Raw genomic sequence first — 13,810 nt, 5'->3', positions numbered from 1 at the left:
TCCACACGGAACAGGAACGGAAAGGAGCGTCCTCCAACATCGCACTTGGCTGACTTGGAGCAAAGGGAAGAGACCCTCATTTTATACATATCTGACTTTTTTTATGTTGCATTTTGAAACAAGCAATGCAGTTCATTGCATAAAACAAACATCAAAAAATACAAAATTATTTTAGAAATGGTTCTTCCCAATAAAGTAATATAAATACATTAATTATTGGTGTGCATTGCTTTAGTGTTCGATCTCAGTTATTTCAAAATTATCATCAGACAGTATGCTTGTTACACCTTTTACACACTTATTTTGTTATTTAAGATTTAAGATTATTATAACTAATTTCCTGTGTTTTAAAAAGTACACAGTTATTTAGGAATTGCTTAATATTATTTTGATTGTAAGTGCTATTATCACTATAGCATTTGACCAATTCAAATTTTTTACTATACAAATAAACAGTGATCATCTTGTTGTTATTAAAACCCTCCTGCTAATTACTGTGCATTTTGTGGGGTCACAGGGAAATGCAATATTAGTCACAGGAAGCCAGGAGCTCATTATCCCTGGGGTACACCACACAGGATGGGAAACAGAAAGTTATTTTGCCAAATGGGTGGGCTGGATGCTGAATAGTCTGAGGTGTGAGAAGCAATCCCCAACCATGCCCACCAGGGCATGCGTGAGACCAAGGCTGCTCATAGTATAATGTGCCCAGGAACCAACTGGAAACGGCGAAATGTGGATTCTGACTCAGTGGCCCTGGAGTGGGGCCTGAGAGTCTTCATTTCTAAAAAATGCCCCTGTAATACATATTTTCAAAATAACAAGTCCATGAGAATGGAATAAAATATTAAGTCAGACAAGAAACTGAGAGAAGTGTCTAACAGAGAAATGTGTTTTGATAAAAGAAAAACTCACCCTCCGTGTGTGAAGCCTTCTAGAGAGGACAGCTGCAGGGGGAAGTGGCTGCAGGGCTCCTCTTCCTCTGAACACAGAAATAGAAACAACAAGGGGCAAATCCCCAGTGCACCTGCCCTCCCCTCTGCCTCCTGCCCAATGTCCCTTTCAGCTTCCCCTCCAGTCATCTAAAGCACAGACCACCCTCCTCACCCTTCCTATCTCTGATTCAAGATTTCCTTGTAATTCTAGGGTCTCTCTCCTCCTCCTCTCCATTCCTCCTTCTCCCCTGTGACCTTCCCTGTTAATTACTCCAGTCTTCATATCAGAAAAGTCACTAAATTTTTTTCAGATCTTTTGATGGAAGCTGAATCTCTTACACTTTCCTCTTCTTGAACCTCCCTAAAACCTTCCTAAGAAGCCCCAAGTCAGCTGTTTCTCAGTAGTCCACTCCCCTAGCACCTTCTTTACTTTCTATATTCTCCTCATTTTGTTATGAATTCAGTAAACCCAAGCCTGCTAATATATTCTCCAATAGACATGCCACCTCCTCCATTGAGTGAAGGATCCATTAGGAATAGAATTCCTGGCTTCCCAAATAGCCTGAAAGTGAGTTCATGGATCCACTGCCCCTGTTGTCAACCAATGGATGTTTTTTATTTCCTTACAGTATATGCTTGAAACACTCCTTCCCCTGAGGACTCCTTAAATAGAGGGATCATTTGGTATCTGAATCCTAATGAGGAGGCCCCAAAAATCTAAAGTCTGGAAGGTGGTAAGGAGGAGGCCACCTGAAGAGTGAGCCATGCTCTGCCCTGGGCAGTGTCAGGCCCTGTTGGAGCCTCTGTCAGTGTCACCAGCATGTGATCATGGGCATGATGGAGCTGGTCCTGGGCCTCAGGGGGTTATGTGGCCTGCCCTGAGGGTCTGTGGGTTCTCAGCTGGGACACCAGACCCCTGCCTCCCTGCCATTCTCAGTGCTCACTGGGCCCTGCAGCTGGGTTCTCTCTGGGCTCCTGGGAGCCTAGCCAGGCCCAGCACAGGTCCTGCCCTCCCAGAAATGATACCAGCCAATGGGGCCACCCATGGGTTCCAGGAACAGGGGGGCTGGCCAATAGAAGAGGAGCCCATTTGCATGCAGGGCCCTGACCCCTGGGGACTGAGGGGATAAGAGAAGCATAGGGTTTCTCTGTCTCAGCAGAGCTCTGGGGACTGCACCATGGCCTCGACACCACTTGTCCTCCTCACCCTCCTCATTCACTGCACAGGTCAGGATCCTCTTCACTGTCCTCGTGCCAGGAGAGAAGACAGCACCCTGACCTCTTTCAGAAATGTCCTTCCCTCCTGTGCCTCCCCCAGGCCCTAATGGGTGTCTGTGTTTGCAGGGTCCCTGTCCCAGCCTGTGCTGACACAACCATCCTCTGCATCTGCCTCCCTGGGAGCCTCAGTCAAGCTCACCTGCACCCTGAGCACAGCAGCTACTGGATTGAATGGTACCAGCAGAGGCCAGGGAAGGGCCCCCAGTATGTGATGCAGGTGAAGAGTGATGGAAGCCAGAGCAAGGGCAGTGGGATCCCTGATCGCTTCTCAGGCTCCAGCTCTGGGGCCAATCACTACTTAACCATCAGCAACCTCCAGCCTGAGGACGAGGCTGACTATTTCTGTGGGGCAGCTCATGGCAGTGGGAGCAGCTATGTGTAACCCACAGTGACACAGGCAGAGGGGAAGTGAGACAAAAACCTCCTGCTGATGTGCTCTGTCCTCTCCTCCATCCCACTGGTCTGATCAACTGTTGAGGGAAGCCTCCTCACCTGTCTGCAGAGTGTCCACCTTCCCAGGTATGTGGTCACTCATTGCCTGTTTCTGACAAGAGCCTGTCTGTGCTCCCATCAATGCTTAGGTTTGATCCACAGCACATGGTCCTCTGTGTCGCAAGATAATTTCTCAGGAGTTTTTATAATATGGGAGTTTGTATGTAGATACATGTGGTTGACCCCACTCACCTGCCCTGATGGATTTTTATTTACCAGGATACAGAGCTGTCCACAGGTGCACTCAGGCCCTACCACTGCATCAGCTTCTGTTACCTTCTTCATTCAACATCAGGAGCCATCCTTGCAGAGCAGGACTCTGAATATTTCCATGGAGATTTAGGATCTTGACTCTGAACACCCATGGTCACATGTGCCCCCCAGAAGTCTTCCCAGGTCACCATGACTTTGAGAGCTTTGAGTAGGAGAGAAAGCATCTTTGTGTTTATTAACATGAGATGCACTTGGTGGGTGGAAAATAAATTAGGGAAAGAGAGATTTTACAGCTCTGCCTCTCCCATTCTAGTAAGCAACAGACTGAGGGAAATAATAAAAAAGTTTTGTGTTAAAGAAATTTAAAAATGAGACTATTTGTGAATGGGAAAGGAATTGTGTAGATCAGTGGCCCACAGAGGTGACATTTAAATCACCCACACGTTGTCCCCTGAGAGAAAGCAAGGCCACAGGCTGGCAGAAGGGGTGGCGCTGAGCTCTCCTGCAGTGATTGCTTCTGGAATCAGAGACACACATTCCCCACTAGAGGAAAGGAGCTGAATTTGTATCTATTGCTCAGAGGCTTTTCTGAGGAATCTGAATAATAGTCTTGCATTTACAGGCAGCCATAGGTCCTTCAGGCTCACATTGCATTTTGGAATCCTGCTCCTCAATAGTGGTCATGGCAAACACTGTGTCACAGGCCCTGGAGGGATTGCGGCCATGGATCCAGCAGGGAGCACAGTGGAGCTGGGGAGGAGAGGGTTCTGGGCTCTCCAAATGGGGAATCCCCAGGCCTGGGCGTTGAACAAGATTTCCACCCATAAGAAATTAGATGGCACTTCCTAATTTAAAAAGAGACAAAAAAACACAAACAAGATAAAAGAAACAAACCAACAAAATTATCAGACCTCTCTTCTTGTGTGTCTTTGCAGCTCTCTTTGCCTGTTGTCTCCAGCCCTGGATGGGCACAAAGAGAGAAGAACTAAAGAGCAAAGCAGGAGCCCCTGTGTGGGGAAGGGTCTCAGGTGGGGGTGTGACTGGGGTGGGGGAGCTGGGCCAGGGATGCCTGGCCAACAGGGGCTGTATCTAACTTGGGATTTGCAGAATAAGTGGCATGAGTTAAGTAGGAGTGAGGTGGATGAAGAGCCAAGGTTCAGAAAGTTCCAAAAAGAGGTGAGAGTGTAGGTCAAAGAGGGAACATGACTCATTCAAGGAAATTTAGAAAGATGCATTTGGCCCAGGCATTGGGTCCCTGGAGTGGGAAAGGCTTCTAGGAGGAGCTCCTTGAGGTGAGCATGGAGAGCTGGAGAGCCAGGGAGAGGCCAGGTCACTATGGTGATTTTCCTATGTAAAATACAAAAAAATAACAAAATAATTTTGAACCCAACAGGATTTCAAAACATTACATGTATTCTCTAAAAACACTAAGTTTTATTTCTTTAAAAGTCTTTAACAATGGAATGTCAGATTCTGGTTAAATATTGTGCTTGAAATGAGATGACAGATTAAAACAATATACTTAGGTACCTGGGTGTATGTTTATATTTTTTTAAATCCAAAGTAGAGTGGGATCATTGATCTTTCCTTTTCATTTTTTAAATCAGCTTTATTGAGATCAAATTTTACATCATAATGTTCACCAATTGAAAGTGTACATCTCAATGGTGTGTAGTATATTTATTCACCATAATTTTGAAACATCTTGTTCATCTGGTGTTCTAGTTTGCTAATTCTGCCAGAATGCAAAACACCAGAAATGGATGGGCTTTTATAAGGGTTTTTTTTTTGGTTACACAGTTACCATCTTAAGGCCCCAAAGTTTCCATCAACAGAGGGTACCTTCACTGGAGAAAGGCCATTGGCATCTGGAAAACCTCTGTTAGCTGGGAAGGCACGTGGCTGTCATCTGCTTTCTCCCAGGTTGCATTTCAAAATGGCTTTCTCCAAATGTCTGCATCAGTTTCCAATGGCCATCTTCAAAATGTCTGTCTCAACTCTAGCTTGCTATGAGCTCCTTCTGTCTGAGCTTATATAGTGCTCCAGGAAACCAAACAAGGCCCATGCTGAATGGGTGGGGCCACACCTCCATGGAATTATCCAGAGTTATCACCTACAGTTGGGTGGGTCACATCTCCATGGACACTGAACCAATAGGTTCCAACCCAATCCACACTAATACATCTGCCCCCACAAGAATGCATTAAAGAATATGTCTTTTTCTGGGGGACATAAACATACAAAGTGGCACACCTGGTTTCTCTCATGTAATTTCTTCATGCAATGTTTTTGAGGTTCATCTATATTGTGGCATGGCTCAGCACTCCAGTAATTTTTAATATACTAAATTTTTAGAACAGTTTGGGATTTACAAAAGAATTGAGAAAATAGTACAGAGGGTTTCCATATAACTGTATCCAGTTCTCCCTATTATTAACATCTTAGTTGGTAAGTTGGATATCATTAATGAGACAAATTAGGACATCATTATTCATTGAAGTCCATATTCAGATTTTCTTAGTTTCTACCTAATGTCTTTTTTCTTTACCAGGATCCCTTAGCAAACACCACATGGCATGTTTTCATCATGCCCCTTTAGGCTCCTCTGGCCTGTGTTGGTTTTAAGAGCTTCCTTGGTTTTGCTTACCTTGAAATTCTAAGGGAGTTCAGGTCAGATATTTTGGAGACTACCCCACTATCAAAATGTGTCTGATATGTTCCTTATGATACATTTTGGGAATGTAGTTATGCTCCTGCTTCCAGTGAGTGCTGAAGCTTCATGAATTATTTGGAATTCTTCTGCCTGGGAGATTTTTCTTTCCTCTCAAGTTTGAATTTGTTTGTTTGTTTATGCTCTTCTTTAAACTTTTTTGTAGCTATAAATATACAGCACAAAATGTCTCATATTAACCACTTTCAAGTGGACAACTCAGTGGTATTATTATATTTTCAATATTGTGCTAATACCACTGACATCTGTTACCCCTGCTTTTTGTCACCTGAAAAAGAAACCAGTAATTCATGAGGCTATAACTCCGTCTCCCCACACCAGCCCACCCCCAGCCCCTGGTATCCTATTCATCACTATCTGTCTCTGTGAAGATTGCATCTTCTAGATATTTCATCACATATGAGAATTCATACAATATTTTTTTATTGTAGTAATGCCTAAACAACCCAAATTTCCCATATTAACCAGTTTCATCATACTCCACTGTACAGTTAGGCCACATTTTGTTGATCCATTCAACAAAATTCGTCCATTAGTTGAATCTGTTTGGGTGTATCCATCTTTTGGCCATTATGCATAACGCTGCTATTCATTCCCACATTCCAACAAGGTATTGTATAGGCATATATTTTATTTTCTCTTGGACACCAACAGTGGGATTGCTGGACATATGGTAAGTCTATGATTAATGTGTTCAGGATCTGCCAGATTCTTTTTAAAATTGTCTGCAATGTAATGAATTCCCACCAGCAAATATGTTGATTTATTTTTTGTCTGCTCCAAAATTAACTCAGACACAAGAGAAGTTTATTCTCGAAGGAAGTGATGGAGCAGGGTTTGGCTGCATCTGTTTTTCCACCACCTATTGAACATGAATTTGGGAGACATTTAACATTTGTATTCTTCAGATACTTCATATAAGGAATATGATACAATTTCAATGGTTGTGTTTAACTATAGGATGGTTCTGAAATCAAAGTCCAATCATGAGTCATATTTGAATTAATCTTTCTTTCTCTCTGGAAATGGGACAGGAGGACAGGTATTTCATCCATAAAAATTCAATTGATATTATTTTCTTACAGGCAACCATACTCACATCATTTACATACATTCATAGCACAACTGTGAACTTTACTTCAACTAATCTTAAGACATAAAAATTGTATTGTCTAGAATCAAATAGCATATTTACAGAAAGAGAATGTAAAGTGTAACTGTTTTTGAAATTTCAAGGATGCTCATTTAGTGCTCATTACAACTGTTTCCTTCATTATCTGAATGTATCCCACACTATGAAGTGTATCATTATTAATGAATAGGATCAACACAGAAACACTAGATAGTTATTAAGTCATTAAATGCAGGGAAAAAAATTAAAATGGACAGAGAAACTCATAGTCAAATTGTGATATAATACTACTAGCTCTCCTATAAATCTCTTTCCTATATTATTTCCCAAGCAAAATATACTCATTATACATAAGGAAAAAAATACTGCAATGTATTTGATTGCATGTGGCTGCTTTCTTACTTATACTAATGTAATTTCTAAAATTCTGCATTCTGCTAAGCTACACATTATGCCTGGATACATAAGGTATCATCAAGCCCATAAAAAATAAGCTTGTCAGGCAATAAAGCAACAGTAGGACAGTAAAAACCATATGATAGTCACTTCTGTTCCCTTTCAAATCAAAGTGTTCTTAACAACTTTTGGCTCATAGAACTATAGAAAGTGCATGGGAACCTCAGTCCTCTAAACAGTGATCTGCCTTGGCTGTTATTTGTCAAAGGAGCAATAAGCCATGTAATTTACAGGAAGAAACTCACTGAATCCATCAGAAAACACAACCTGGAAATCTGTCTTCAACGCAAAGTAAAGAGGTGGCAGGAGGGTGATGGAGACACTAGTCTTTGAAAACATCATGAAGGGAACCCAGCTGTACTTGTGTGGTCTCTAGCTTGTTGTAGAAATGAAGAAACAACTTGTGACAAATTCCAGAAGAATTTTCTCCAGGCTCTTTGAATCTCCATTTCTCCCTCCTAGCTGTAATAAAGCTTGGGGAGATTTTAGATTTGCTGGAGCAGACGGAGCCATCTGAAGGCTCAGCTGCCCTCCTACTGTCTCTAGCCTGTGAGGAGCCAGGCTCCTCTGCCTGAACTTTTCAGCTGTTTCCTGACCCACGGGAGACCAAGCATGGACAGATGTTTTGGCTTTGTCTTGTCTAAGATGAACATCCTCTAACCGCTGCTGCAAAGCTCCTGGCCTCACTTTGGGAAACGCTGCCTGTTCTAAACTGAATGGCGGAACTAATGAAGTGGGGGCGCGAGGCGGGCGCTCCCGGCTGTGGCTGGTGTGTGGCTGCCGGGGTTGGCAGCGGCGGAACCGCGCGCCCAATGGGCTGGTAGTTGCTGGGCTTCCCGCCGGGCCCCGGGCCCTGGCCCCTGCCTGCCTGCAGCTGTGGCGGCCGCCAGGGACCGCCAGGGGCAGAGGAGAGGAGGGGGCGGAGAAACAGTCAAGCCCGCCCAGAGACGACACGGCCTCCCTGATCCAAGGGATCGCCCTGCAGGCATCCCTCACTTGCCGGGGCAGCGGGGGCGGCTGCAGCCACTCTGACCACTGCGCGGCCCCAGACCCCGCCGATGCCGCCGGGCTCCTCAGAGCTCCTGGGCCAGCTGAAGGGCCTGCTCACCCAGGTCCGCACCCAGGCCCTGAGCACCGCCCCGCATAAGGCCACGCTGCAGCCGCTGCCGCCCAATTCGCCGCCCAGTTCACCTACGTGCACATCTACGAGGTAGACAGCTTCAGGCTCGGCTTGTTCCTGCTCAAGAGCGGTCTGTCCATCCCGCTGCACGACCACCCCGGCAGGCACAGCAGGCTCAAGGGGCTCTGGGGCACCGTGCGGATTCGCGGCATGGACGAGCTGGGGGCGGGCTGTGGGCAACCGCAGTGGCCCCGCCGCCCGAGAAGCAGTTGGAGCCGCCGCTGCAGGCCCGGGAGCGGGACGCCTTGGGCCGGGCATGATGCGCTCGCGGGCCGAGTACACTGAGGCCAGAGGCCCCCGCGTCCTCACCCTGCACCTGGACAACCTGCACCAGAGCGATGCCGTGGACAGGCCCGCCGCCCTCTGGACATCCTGGCCCCTCCCTGCGATCCCGACCACGGCCAGGACTGCCGCTGTTACCGGGTGCTGGAGCCCGTCGGGTCCAAGGAGGCCTCGGGCTCGGCCTGTGACCTGCCCGGAGATGCGTGGCTCCTAGAGACCCCGCACGCTGATGACTTCTGGGGCTAGGGGGGCCCTATTCAGGTCCCAAGTTCTTCCCGTGAGGCTGCCGGCGCCCGGGAGCGGTGGGCAGAAGACGTGCCCCCCCCAGATCTGCGCCCGGCCGTCCTCCACCCACCACCAGGGCCCTATCCCTGTGCCCCCGGCCTTCCACATTGGATCTACTGCATGGGCAGTAGCTGCTTCCTCGGGAGCCGTGGAAAGCGCGGGCGACTGGACTGCAGCCCCCCGCACGGTTGTGGGGGCGACTGGACTGCAGCCCCCCGCACGGTCGTGGGGGCGGTATACCCCGAGAGGCTGGGTTGTGTTCTGGCTCTGCCACAGCCACCACGGTTTTGATTTGGGGGGTGTGGTAGGAGACTGTCTGAAGTGCTTCCAACCTAAAGCTATAATGAAAATATTCTCCCTCTATTCCCTCCCCCGTGCAAAACACAATGAAGAGTTCTTCTTTTTCCTCTTTGATAAATAGGATTTGTTTTTCCCTTACGTCCTTATGTCCTTTTACTCCTCATTGTTAGAGGTTGTGTGTGTGTGTGTGTGTGTGTGTGTGTGTTTTGTTCTTGTTTTCTTTTGTTTACAGGAGTAACTTTTTTTTAATGGGGTGTGGGCAGGGGCTTGTGCATACATAAAGATATGTATATTTTCATTGTAAAATACCCAAGCTAAAATTTTTTACATGTTAATTGTTTAAAAATTTTCTAGAGCCAAGCAGGCTCTTTAACAAAGTTGTTTCTTCCAAAGAACAAAGCCAACTAATGATATTTAAATTTAAATGATACATGTTCCAGTTTGCTAATGCTGCTGGAATGCAAAAAACCAGAAATGGGTTGGCTTTTATAAAGGGGGTTTATTTGGTTACACAGTTATAGTCTTAAGGCCATAAGGTGTCCAGGGTAAGGCATCAACAATAGGGTACCTTCACTGAAGGATGGCCATTGGCATCCGGAAAACCCATGTTAGCTTGGAAGGTTGCATTTCAAAATGGTGTTCTCCAAAATGATGCTCTTGGGGTGTTTTGTCCTCTCAGCTGCAGCTTCTTTTTGAAATGTCACTCTCAGTTGCTCTGAGGTCCTTCTGTCTGTGAACTCCCTGATACAACTCCAGCGATCCAATTAACACCCTCCCTAAATGGGTGGGGTAACACTTCCATGGAAATTATCCAATCAAATGTTTCAGTCACAGTTGATTGTGTCACATCTCCATGGAAACACTTGATGAAAGGATTCCAATCTAATCAACACTAATATGTCTGCCCCCACAAGATTGCATCAAAGATAATGGTGTTTTAGGGGACATACTACATCCAAACTGGCACAATACATATATTGGAGTTGTGCTTTTTATACCATACTGGTTTAAATAAAATAAACTTGCCAAAAATATGTTTTGTCACTTTGTGGGACACTTAGTAATCTGCTGTGCCATGTCTTTCTGTAAGTACCTATGGCCATTTGACTATCTGTAACAAGTAGGTCTCATGTTTGTAGATACACAGGTAAGGAAAGTTGCATTCATCTTCTCCTTGGCTCATGTGTATAATATCTTTGCTTTTTCTTTTTAAGATATGTACACATAAAATAGAATTTTATTCTGCAAAGGCACCAGACTACTTGGATTAAATATTCTGTCTGGAGAAATAATACCAGACTTTCCTTTTCCTCATCTGTGTTAAGTTTTGGGTCCTTGACATAAATAGCTGAACTGTTCCAAATTGGCTTCAGTGCATCCATCTGTGATAGAGGAAACTGAAGTTTATGAGACTCTGTTTCCTCCTCATTTCCCATCATGTGTGTCACTCTCCTGTTCTTTAAGGAATAGCAGATATAAACCATCTTTTCTTGAGTTTCTTCAGCTCAATCCTGATCTGGCCCTAAGATGTGGTCTTTAAACTGCAGTCTCACTATTCTGTCCAACTTTGGCAACTGTCCACCTGGTGTTGAGGGCTTGGCTCCATCCCTGGCATAGTAAGGTGGCAATCTGTTCCTAACAGAATCCTTCATGTCTGATGAAAGTTCTTTGGTGCCCTCCAATCTGTCTGCAAGCATCCTCAGATAGCCACTTAGTCTTGCAACAGTTGGTGCTTTCCACCTGCAGGAGTAGTTGCCAGGATATGCCAGCTCATAATGCCACAACTCCCTTTGCAGCATCAAACACAAATCCAGAAAAGGTGTCCAAGAGGAAATATCCCCATGAATTTTTCTGGTAGGTGCTGATGGTCACGTGAGTAGAGTGGGCCAGCCCTGGAGGCCTATCTGCTTAATGAATGGTCCCCTGGGAAAGTACAGCAAGTCACCCAGTTCAACATGAACTCATGTGTGGGCTGCCCAATCCTGTCCTCGGCCTCCACTCTGTACTCCCGTGCCAGGGGTATGGTGGGGTGGTATAGGTGCCAGTGTTTCTCTCACTCCAGCTGCAGGATGAACACCTCAACATCATCATAGTTGGGAGCAGGCCGTGGGCTCCTGGGGGAGTCATGTACACATTTGAGCCAACCAAGGTGCCAATGTAACATTCAAGCTTCTCCTGGACCCTCCTCCAAATCTCATCCTTAAATCTCTGAGGTTGGTGAAACTGAATTGTTGCCCTTTTCTGATCAAAATCTTTTCTCAGCTGAAGAAAATGAGCTTTGCCATCTTTATTTACATCCTTTTTCTTTCCACTGACACACCGACAGACATTGACATCCCTTCCATGGTGTAGACCCAGGCTCACAGTCTCTTCAGATCTGCTACCCAGAGCAGGGACTGGTAATACATGTCCAGTGCAGGGTCATCTCTCTCAATAAGAAGGAGATTCTGCTCCCAGAATTCCTTACAAAAAATCTCTGACTTGATGGGTGAAACTGAACTTTTAAAAAGAACACTGGGGCTGTCAAGGTTTAAAGTGGAAGGAACACCAGCAGCCTCCACTTTCACCTGCTCACATGAACAGGCCCCCCTTCCTTCCCATTCCCTGCAGGCTTTACTTTCTTTGGCATTGTTTTGTCTTCAAGACAAAGAAGTGAGGAAATAAACCATGGAATGGATATGTCTTCCTATTCCCAGGAGCAGTGTTTTGCAGAGTGTAGTCCACAGAATTAACAGGAATCCTTCTTAAAATGCAAAATAGCAAGCTTACTGAATTAGCATCTCTGGTGTCTGGGGCCTAGAAATCTGCAGTGACATCTTGCAGCAGGCCATGCTCACCCCCACTTACCAGAAATGCATTAGTTTCAACTTACTGGCTGTGTATGACCCAGTGGTTTGTTGTTTTTAGTTCAAGTCATTGGTTAAAAACTAGGTTTAACAAGATGAACTACTGTTTAAAGTGTGCTGTCCTGCCTATCTAATTCATTGTAAAAAATAATAATTTTTCAGAGCTGGGGGTCATCTCCCAAACATAACATATGCATGTAGAGGACAAGATGTATTTTCTTTCCTCCCCTTGCCCAGTAGCTATATCTGGTTCACTAGGGCATAACCAGCTAAGAAATCCAGTATCTGCATATATCAGTGACAAATGGTTAAGAGCTGATCTTCCTCATGAGCCTCTGAGCTGAGTTGAGCAGATTTCTTGTTACTGATTCACCTTTAGTGCAAAAACTCTATTATCCCCCAATGCCCTTTTTCCCTGTTTTAATATATGTAAGACTCAGAAAAACTGACTCTGTTATGCTTCCAAGTAACTGAATGTAAAACACCCCTAGCCACCTGTTGAACTTCATACCCCTATTTACTTCCAGCATTTTCCTGCAAATGTAGAGAAAAATACATTGATGGGCATTTCACAGTTTCTCGGGGCTGGTGGTACTAGCTGTGTTGTCACTGGCAGTGTTATGTCAAGCAGGGGACAATGAGGGCTTGCTTCATCTAATGTGGCTTTCTATAGGAAAAGAGAGAGGGGATCAATGACCAAGGATAGAGAATTGAGAATTAACTATAGTTAATATAGCTATTAACTCCCACTCCAAGCCCCTTGAAATTAAAAGCTGTGCTATTCAAGAATACTTTATTTTTTGGTTTTCAAAATTTTTTTGAATACTTTTATTTTTTGCCTTTATTAATAGGCTGAGCAAGTTTACCTTGTTTACAAATGTATTAACACCATTTGCTTCAGGCCATATTTCTCCCTTTTAAATATTTATAGTATTTCCTTTTCATAAAACTTTTAATAAAAACAACCTGAAGAAATAAATGCATAAAAATTTGCCACCACCACCCCCCATAAAAAAAAGTAAGTGAAGCTCTCACTTCTCTAGAGAAAATGCAGCTTGAAGTTTTTCTTTCTCTCCTTCACTGAAACTGCTTTCAGTCTTCAGGTGAAGTTTTTGAAGAATTCAGGTGAGTAACTATAGAAATCTTACTATAACTATTGCATTAATCAGTGGCATTGCTTTTTCCACCCTGGGGCTCTCCTGCAGGATCAGTGCTGCAGATGCCATCCTCGCAGCTCCTTCACCTGACAACCTTGGCTGCATCTTTCACAGCAGGCCTTTATGTGTCTTCTCCTACAAATTCTATTGCCTAAGAACTCTCAGGGCTGCACCTCTGCCACAGAAACCTATTGCCCTGGTCTTTCCATTCCCATCCATTAGCCCATTTTGAAGGTAAAAGTAAAGCATCTCTGCTGATCACCCTGAGGAGACAACCTGTGACTGTAGGATACTGTGGGGCATGGCCATGGGATACGGGACAGCAGGAAGATCAGGGACTGTGTGGTCACCCTCTGTCCTCTGATTCCTCATATTTGAGGACCCTCACCCCACAACCATGGGTCTGGTGCCTCTGTCTGAAACCATGGGCAGGACTAACCAGTTTGTGCGGATGTCCTCTGTTCCTATAGCACTTTCTTCTGAGCTTGTTTAACTGCAGGTCATATAACCTGAGCATGCACAG

General features: G+C 45.0%; 4 pseudogenes; 2 read left to right on the top strand and 2 right to left on the bottom strand.

Moving 5' to 3' along the window:
• The first annotated feature begins 2,113 nt into the window (after positions 1-2,113).
• LOC119524996 lies at positions 2,114-3,130 on the top strand (annotated as a pseudogene).
• Positions 3,131-7,559: 4,429 nt separating this feature from the next.
• LOC119524995 lies at positions 7,560-13,356 on the bottom strand (annotated as a pseudogene).
• LOC119524998 lies at positions 8,124-9,137 on the top strand (annotated as a pseudogene).
• LOC119525011 lies at positions 9,098-11,913 on the bottom strand (annotated as a pseudogene).
• Positions 13,357-13,810: the final 454 nt, after the last annotated feature.

The sequence above is a fragment of the Choloepus didactylus genome (genome assembly GCF_015220235.1).
Source record: "Choloepus didactylus isolate mChoDid1 chromosome 23 unlocalized genomic scaffold, mChoDid1.pri SUPER_23_unloc2, whole genome shotgun sequence".
NCBI lineage: Eukaryota > Metazoa > Chordata > Mammalia > Pilosa > Megalonychidae > Choloepus > Choloepus didactylus.
The sequence above is the reverse complement of the archived record's forward strand: the minus strand, read 5'-3'. Positions and strand labels throughout refer to the sequence as shown.